Source organism: Tamandua tetradactyla (assembly GCF_023851605.1).
Source record: "Tamandua tetradactyla isolate mTamTet1 chromosome 22 unlocalized genomic scaffold, mTamTet1.pri SUPER_22_unloc_2, whole genome shotgun sequence".
NCBI lineage: Eukaryota > Metazoa > Chordata > Mammalia > Pilosa > Myrmecophagidae > Tamandua > Tamandua tetradactyla.
In genome coordinates, this window is record NW_027518252.1 from 516501 (window position 1) to 525733 (window position 9233).

At 32.0% G+C, this 9233-nt stretch overlaps 1 pseudogene; it reads right to left on the reverse strand.

Annotated features, from left to right (window-relative positions):
* Positions 1 to 3266: 3266 nt before the first annotated feature.
* Positions 3267 to 4239, reverse strand: LOC143672920 (olfactory receptor 14A16-like; annotated as a pseudogene).
* Between the last annotated feature and the right edge of the window lie 4994 nt (positions 4240 to 9233).

The following is a 9233-nucleotide window of genomic DNA, read 5'->3' on the forward strand; positions in this document are numbered from 1 at the left end:
TTCTTCACAATGAGAGTAAATATAGTCATCCCTCCCTAATGCCAACCATATTCACAGAAAAGATCTGATAGGGTAAACATTGATCCTTAGAACAAGTTATATATTTATTGTTATTGTTACTTTGTCTGATTGTTTGTTTTCCCAGAACCTACAATGAACAGATACACAGGGCCTACAAGTGAAAGCATTTGGATTAAAATTTGTACACAAATACAAAAAGGAATTTCTGTTTTACCTTTACAATTTTTGATGAATTACACAAGTGGAATTCCCTATCTTACTGTCACAATTTGTTTATTGACAGATTTACATTCTAGATGATCAATAAATATGTGTAAGGACAAATTGTTTTGGAATAAAGTATATACTGTTTATTCTTACAAAAATTATCATGCTTTTAGCTTAAAAAAGGATTTTTGCCTGTTTGCTTTTAATAAATCACACAAGCTTTGCTGCAAACATGCCAATGAAACAACACTTCCTTAACCCTGTCTCTTTTTCCTTTTCTTTTTCTTTTCTGTTTAAAAAACAGGTACAGAATAATAATGATGGTCAAATGGGTATTGGCCATTTTTTCTTCAACTGCATAGCAATTTAGACATAAATCCATCAAATTAGTAAAGTGTATTGTATTCATGATCTGGAAAATGAAGAAATTCACTCCTTTTAGAACATATACTCTCCATGGAATTGTAGGGAGTGATATATTTGTGGGTGTGGGCATTTCCCAGAAGCCCAGGTGGGTGAAGAGACATGAGGATCTTGTCTGGCCTCATCAGGAACAAAAGTAATCATGGCCAGAGGAGTCACTGGTAGCACATGGGGCCACTGGGCCCTGATTATTTGGGACTGTGTTTTGTGCCTAAAACTTCCACAGGTGTATTTATTTTTTGTTTGTTATCAGAGAATCATATATGAAGAAAATCAGTTAATATTTCATAGTCTTCAATGAAAAGGTGCAAATTTGTTCAGGTATAAAGCATAAGTATTCTCAATGAATATTAATTGATGAATGATCATCAGCACTTTTTTTTTTATAATGATCTTTTTTTTTTTTTTTTAACATGGGCAGGCACCGGGAATCGAACCTGGGTCCTCTGGCATGGCAGGCAAGCATTCTTGCCTGCTGAGCCACCGTGGCCTGCCCGATCATCAGCATTTTTGATTGCCCATCAATGGCACATGAATTACTGATATAATGCTTGCAGCAATCTTGGGAATACCTCTCTGAAAATACTAAAAGTGTGTGAGTATTGTCACAGGATTTACCACAGTAAAATTAAAATCTTAACAATAAAGGATAACCCACACAAATTTAAATTCCATATGGAGTCTTTAAATTCCATGCCTAGGAAATTGTTTAGTAGGGAAGATTTAAAATGGAGCAGCAAATGGTTTAGACTAATAACAATTTCCCACTGAGAATGTGATATACCCTATATGATAAACAATAAGTATTAATTGAGCTTAATATTGTGTCATTTTTAATTCAAAATGATGAAATTTATTCTTTATATTAACTGTAATAAAAAAGGACATGATTGAGAAATGTTTCCAGCATTCAGGGAAATATTTCCTGCTTTACATTAAAAATTCTGCCAAACGGGCCATGGTGGCTCAGCAGGTAAGAGTGCTTGCCTGCCATGCCCAAGGACCCAGGTTCAATTCCTGGTGCCTGTCCATGTAAAAAAAAAAATTCTGCCAAAAAAAATCTCAAGATTATCTTGATTTCAGCATAAATACACAATTTTTTACATGAAATTAAAAATATGTAAAAGGATGTGAATAAAATGTAATCAATTAACTACATCATCAATTTGAAGTTATCAAAACTCATAAAGAAATAATTTGACAGATTTAATGCTATCATTCTCAGAAGCTGTGTTATGTAAATAAAGTTGTAGTTAAAGGGATAATTAGAGGTGAACAATATTTATATGAAGTAATTTTAATATCTATGTCATATAAAGACATATTCAAGTTGACAATAAATTTTATGACAAGGCAGATAAATGAACAGACAATTTAGAATGCAAAATAATAGACAGTGAGTAAATATGTTCCTCCACCTGAAGAACAAATAATAAATTACAGCAATCCTTATGTAATATTCCTAAGTGAAAAAATACCTAATGAAAATTGGAATATAACTGACAGAATCTCAATAAAATTTATCAGTGAGAAAATCATATATTCATTAATTTAATGCTGTTTTGTATACCTAATATATATTAAAAGTATGATGTGTTCTGGGGGAATAATTTCAAGACATTTCATAAGCAATAATTGATAACCTTAAATTTATAGTACCAATGCTTTAGGAAATAATTATTTATATCTAGTACCATGGTTACTTCAACAAAATTTCTGACATGAGAATAAGTCATACACACAATAGTAGAAGAGTGAGAAAGTTACAAGATATCTAGCAGAAAGTCAATCAAAAGCCATCAAAACAGAATTTTGATGATTAGGGAGAAATCTTAAATATAGGCAAAATGATAGTAGAAATAAAAGGTGGCAGTTTTATTTTGAAATACAAATATGATATTTAAAATGTTAATACTTATATATATTTATTTTGTATATAATATATAAGGAAGTATAATTATGGTAGTAAAAAATAAAACATCAAATTAATATTAATTTTATTATGACACTTGGAACATAGTTTCTCTAGTATCTTGGGTTCTGATAATTTTCTCTGACAAAATTCTTTTAACATGCATTTTTCCACTTTTCCTTTTATAGAAAACCTTAAAGTAATATATAAAAGGGAAGACAGCTCCCCAGAAGTCAAATGAGGTGGTAAGATGATCACATTTAATTTTGAAGCAACTTATCCACCAAAGTGGCATATAAATAAAACATTGAATACAGGGAAAAAATAAAAATGAGCCAAAAGACCCTACAAGGTTTTGGTATATGAATTAATGACAATATGAGAATACAGAAATGGAATAACTTTATGTTTGTGCACTTGTTTTTTCTTATTTTTGGTAAAAGTTGGTAATGTATACTTGTCTTTTCTAAGCAAGCATGTTTATTTTCATCACATGAAAATATCTCGAATTCAGTTCATGAATACTATTTAAGAAGTGGGTTGGAAAAAAGATCCATAACTTTAGGAATTCTCAAAGTTTAATAATAACAGAGACATGCAATTTCTCTGCTCAATGAAAATACCTAATGAGGCACTGACCCTTTTTTATCCTTTTAAATATTTACTTATAAAATTTGGAGGAAAATTGAATTAAATAGTAGGTTTATACTTGTAAATTATTTTTGCTATTGGAGATTAAGAATAATGTATTATTTTTGATGATACTTCTTTCTCTAAACATATGAAAAGCCATTTTCATGGCCTTGTTTCTTAGACTATATATGATGGGATTCAAGGTTGGGGTTACTACAGTGTAGAACACAGAAATTACTAGGTCAAAAATAGAAGGGGACCCTCAAGTTGGCTTTAGATGGGCAGTGAAACCAGTGAAAAAAAATAACAAAATGACCACCAAGTGTGGAAGACAAGTGGAGTAGGCTTTCGACTGGCCTACTTTAGATGGAATCTTCCCAAAAGTGGAGAAGATATAGATGTAGGAAACAGTGATGAAAAATGAAACAGCAGAAATCCAGAAGTAATGAGAATGGGCACAATTTCCTTCATTAAATTTTCTGAACAAGAAATAGCTAATAATTGGGGAATGCCACAGAAAAACTGATGTGCCACATTAGACCCACAGAAGGAGAAGGAGAAGGTACCAGCTGTGTGCATCACAGCGTTCAGAAACCCACCCACCCAAGACACAGCCGCCATCTGCACACATGCGCTCACGTTCATGATGACCTCATAGTGCAGGGGATGGCAGATGGCAGCATAGCGATCAAAGGACATTGCTGTGAAGAGGAGCACCTCTGCAGTTGCTGAAAACACCATAAAAAATACTTGTGCTAAGCAGCCCAGGAAGGAGATGGAGTTGTTGTGGGTCAAGTAGTTGACAATGGATTTGGGGTTGTAACTGAAATGAGGCAGAAATCCAGGCAGGATAAATTTTTCAGGAAAAAGTACATGGGGGTTTTGAGGTGCTGGTCCAAAGCTAGTATCATGATAATGAGGGCATTCCCCAGCAGGGCCCACAAATAAATGAATGAGAAGAGCATTGAATGCAAAGTGTACATATGTTGACTAGTAGGAAATCCCATGAGGATAAATTCAGTCACAGTCATTTCATTTCTCATTACTGCAGTCATAATATATTCAAAATATCAATAAACAAAAAGAAAGATACAAAAATCAACAAATTCAAATCTCACAAGAGTAAAGAATATACATATCATAATTGGTCTCTACATATGGTAATGTCCTATTTGAATTACTGAACGACTACTTCCATGTGCATAGTCTTCAGTGTATTGATCATAACTCATTTATTGGCTAATTTACTTTCATTTAACCAAATTTAGTTTAAGTTCAAATAAGTCTGTCATTAAAATATTGTTTAAATATTATGTGAAAGATGTTGATATTTGATGACTTAAAATTTTATGTGGATCTATGAAAACCCTCCCAAACCTTTAGGTAAATATGAATTGACCAAGGAACAAAAGCTAAATTTTTCCCCAAGCTTCCCATCTCTACATTCTGTCCCATGTTGATTATAATCACAATTTCATTATAATTTCTGAGAATTTGAGATGTAAATAATTCTGAGAAAAATACAAATTATTCATTGTCAATTTTCCTCAGATACTCCTATAAAATCTTTAGCCTTATTGTCTCTTCAAATCATTCAATTTAGCACAGTTCACAAATTTCAAAATTTTAGTACAGAATTTAGTTAATAGCTTCCTTTTGTTTCTTTGTCACAATTCCCAAGTTATTTTCATTTACAGTCTTCTACATAGAATTTCATAAGTAACCCAGTTACGGTAGTTTTCAAATATCCTACAATATATGGGTTGAGATTATTGGTATTGCTCAGCAACTATTTTTTATTTCTTCCCCATTTAAATTCCCCCATATCTAATAAGTTAAATAATTATGTTTTCCCCACAAGCTCCTTTTCCTTTCTTTCTACTATCTATTAAAGTATTAAAAACATGACATTTATCAACTGCACACTGAAATTGCAAATATTTTATAACAGTTTCAGGTCAGTAACACAATCAGATCACCTTCCTTGTATTCCTGTATCACTCCTATACAAATTATGTAGTGGGGAAAAGGGAAGATAGAATGGGAACTAAATTCAAATGGCATCTGGGTGATGAAATACTGGATGATTCCTCTTTCAGTGACAGTTTGATGCCTTATATTTGTTCAGAATTTATTCTTCATCCTTCATGTACATTTATAATATACTTGAGAATATACTTTACAATTCACCTATCAGTGGACTCCTATTAAACTCCTTTTAAAAATATACTCATTCTCTCTCCATGGCATGGATAATGGAAAGAAAACAGTAAATATTGGTTACTAGGTTTGGGAGAGAGGTAATATTAAATAATTTATCATTTAATACCTCTAATTTAATATTCTCCAATTTCTTAGAGGAAAGGAATCCCTAGATTTTATTAAAAAATTAAAAAATGAGAAATTAGTTGTATTCCATTCTAATAGGGTAAATATTTTGAGGGGTATAAAAATGTTTATTATAATAAAATTCGACTTTGTTCATCTCTGCTGTTGTTTCTGTTTAAAATATTGTGGATTCTTCATCATAAAAAGTTATTCATTTCCCCTGAGTGTTTGAGTAAAGAAAGGTTAATGACCATTCATGCATATATTTCAAACATCCATACTTGTCTGTGTCTTTTAGTGAGAAGAAAATAAAATAGGAAAAATCACCTCCAGCAAAGTTCTTGGTAACTCTGACTCAGTTACCCATCAATGTTATTATAGGGCTGAATATTATATTTTTAAACACAGCATAATTAGTTTTTAACTTTCTTCATGTATTATTTATTATATGACTTTCATTAATCATGTTAATTATTGTGATTTCATGTAATATTGAATCCATTTTCTTCATATTGAGCTAAATGAAACACTCTTTAATCATTATATACACTTATAAACCAAGATATTATAAGTATGCCAAGAATATTAAAAAACATAATCTCTTTTGGAATATTTAAGAAAAAGACAAATTTAATATGTTCCCCCTTTGTATTTCATCCCAAGGATGCTGGATTAAATAATTAATTTAATTATTTAATTAAATGTTACATTAAATAATTAGAACACCAGACAGTAATATGATTTTAATATGGTCCTTTTAAATTTTCTTATTTTTCCCTATTGTTTAAATAAGGACATTTAGCTACTGTTTTATTTCTCAGGTATGTTATATCTAAAATGAATTTTTTTCTAACAAAAAGACTTACTTTTGTACCTCCAGTCCTTATTTCTTCTGAGATTCAGGACAAGTGAAATTACTGACCACAAGTGCAGAAGGAGGTTGTAAATTTCATTTCTGTAGAGATAAAGAACATGTTCATTTCTCTGAGCATGTAGATGATGCCCATGTAATATACCTATCCATGTTGGCAGACAGTGTGGGCTGAAGAGCTCGATCATTTTACATGTTACTGCTCTCCCATGGGCTTGGACATCACCCCAGGATGATAATTTATCAAACTGTTTGCTTCTGAAGGGAAAATAGGCTATCTTTGTCTGCACCAACTTTCGTAATTAGTATCAGCCAATAATAAAATCTCACTGAGTAATCAGTGAATCAGTATGTAGAATTGTTTTATTCTCTCAGGAACTTGTATATTCAAGAAGAGAACTATAATTAATTCTTGCTTCCAACCACCCCATCTTTATTTCCTGAGTAGCTTCTATTACCTCCCCTAATCTGCTCATCACATCCCTACCTGAGGATGGTGTGACGGGCAGAAGGTTCATAAAAAGCCCATCCCCAAGGAAGGAAGGAAGGAAGGTTCCGGGTGACCAGCAGAGGGCAGTGCAGCCCCGGGGAGAGCGAGGTAGGAGAAGATGATGGAGAAAGGAAATGAGGAAAAGGGTTACATCAATGGACACTGCCATTCATGGGATGTATTTTTAGTTTGTACTAGGCAGGGGAGTAAAACCCCGGATAATTTGAGCAGGAGAGTGATATGAGCCAACGTATATTTGAACTTGACCACTGTCTGACAAAAGTAGACCATCCAGGAAGCTGACTGGAATTGAGAACAGGAAGTAATTGCAGTACTCCTGTTGTGGGGATGTGTGGTTGATGAGCTTGGCAACACAGGCAATGGTCGAAGTGAGAGAAAAGTACTATTTCTGGGAATATTTAATTGCGTAGCATAAATTTTTTTCCATGTAATAATACCACATTTATTTATTTATATAACCTACATTAGATATTGGGTTGAACTATTCTGATTAAGATATTACTTTTTGGCTTTCTTTTTTTTAAAAAAAATTTATACCTATAAGTCCATTGCCAGCAAAATAATATTACAATTAATAATAATATTACAATAAAGGGCCAAAGCAATTAAAAAACATATGTTCCAGATAAGTAAGAATTTTATCCTCGATAGAGTTTTGCTTTGACTGTGTGAAGATAGTAAGTTGAAAATTGGTTTTCATAAATATTTGAATATTTCTCCACCCTTCCACCCCAGTCAAATTACCTGTGTTAAAAGATCATCCCATTATAATTCACTGTCAGTTGAATTATTTTTTTTTAATTTTTTTATTGCTGTGTCATCTTGAAAAGTCTCTTTATTTACAGTACTTTGGAATTTTACAAGTATGTGCCATGGTATAATATTTTTATTTCTGTTTATAGATTATAGCTCTGACTTCTCACTTGGTCATTTAAAAAATTCATTTCCTTCATTCTGAGGAATAATCTTATTTTGTTTTACTTTTTGATAATTTTCTTTCCTTTCCTTTCTTTTTCCTCTTTCTGGAATTTTATTATTCTTTCTGATATTGACATTATTTTACAAACATTTTTCTTAAAATTTTAATTTCTCTATTCCTCTTTTCTGTATTCATCCAACTTTTTTGTGGCATGATATTATTTCTGAGATAGAATTTTCACATATTAAGAATGCTTTCACTCTAAACTAGGGAGACACTATCTCACAAGTTTTAATTGGAGGGATTCTCCTTATTTTTTCTGTGATAACATTTATATGAGTTTTTGTTTTTTCTTCTATTATCTGCAATGTTCATTTACTCTTGGTTTCCTTTTCCTATCAATATTATTTTTCTTTTATTCTGCATTAAAATTTGAAACATTCCACAAACGCATCATGACCCTAAGTTTATGTTCAATATTAACAGTAGGAAATGTATTGGAAGTGCAATGAGCATGGATTAAGCTTGTGAACAGTCTAACTTCAATGATCAGGGCTATAGGGATTTTAAGGGGTCTGAAATATCAGTTATTTCAAGAAGTAATTTCCTTCAGAAAGTCATTCCCAAGGATACTCTCAGTGGAATGTTACCTTAGTCAGCATTCTTCAAACATCTTTAGAAGAAATTAAGGGATTCACATTATATAATATCTGAATACTCTTTTCAGCGTATAGGTCTTATCCACAGATCCGTCTTTATAGAACATTTTTTCTCCAGGTTGATGATTCTCTGCCTCAAACTCTGCAGCTTCCAAATGACACTACTTCTGTTTGAAGGATAGTGAATTCTTCACTCCTGAGGTGGAGAGCAGATGTGGAATTCTATTCCCTTTTGTATGAACTTTCACCATACAAAAGTACCAGGTATTTCCCCTTTAATTTCACTCTTATTTAATTGTTTTAGGGGAAGAAGTAGAGATAAATGACAGTTTTAAATGTCATTGTAACCCAAACTATGTATTTCTTAATTTCATTGTATTTTTCCTAATTTCATTTGTATTTTTCTTGTCTAATGCATGCAAAACTTTAGTATTATAACAAAGTAAAATTCTGACTAACACAACTAGACATGTGAATGTAAATAATTTCATAGTGCCACATTAGTTTGCCAAACACACATTATTTTTTATAATTTTTGATGAATTAAATATAGGAATCAATTCTTTTCAGGGAGTGGATTTGTGATAGAGTGCACATACTATGAATCCTGAATAAAAGTGATAGAAAAATATTGTATTAATTTGGAGCTGTTATATGCCCCAGAAAAGGCAATCTGCTGTGGGTGGGACATTTTAATTAGGTGGTATAAACTGGGATGTGATGTAGCCCATTCAAGGTGGAGTCATTCA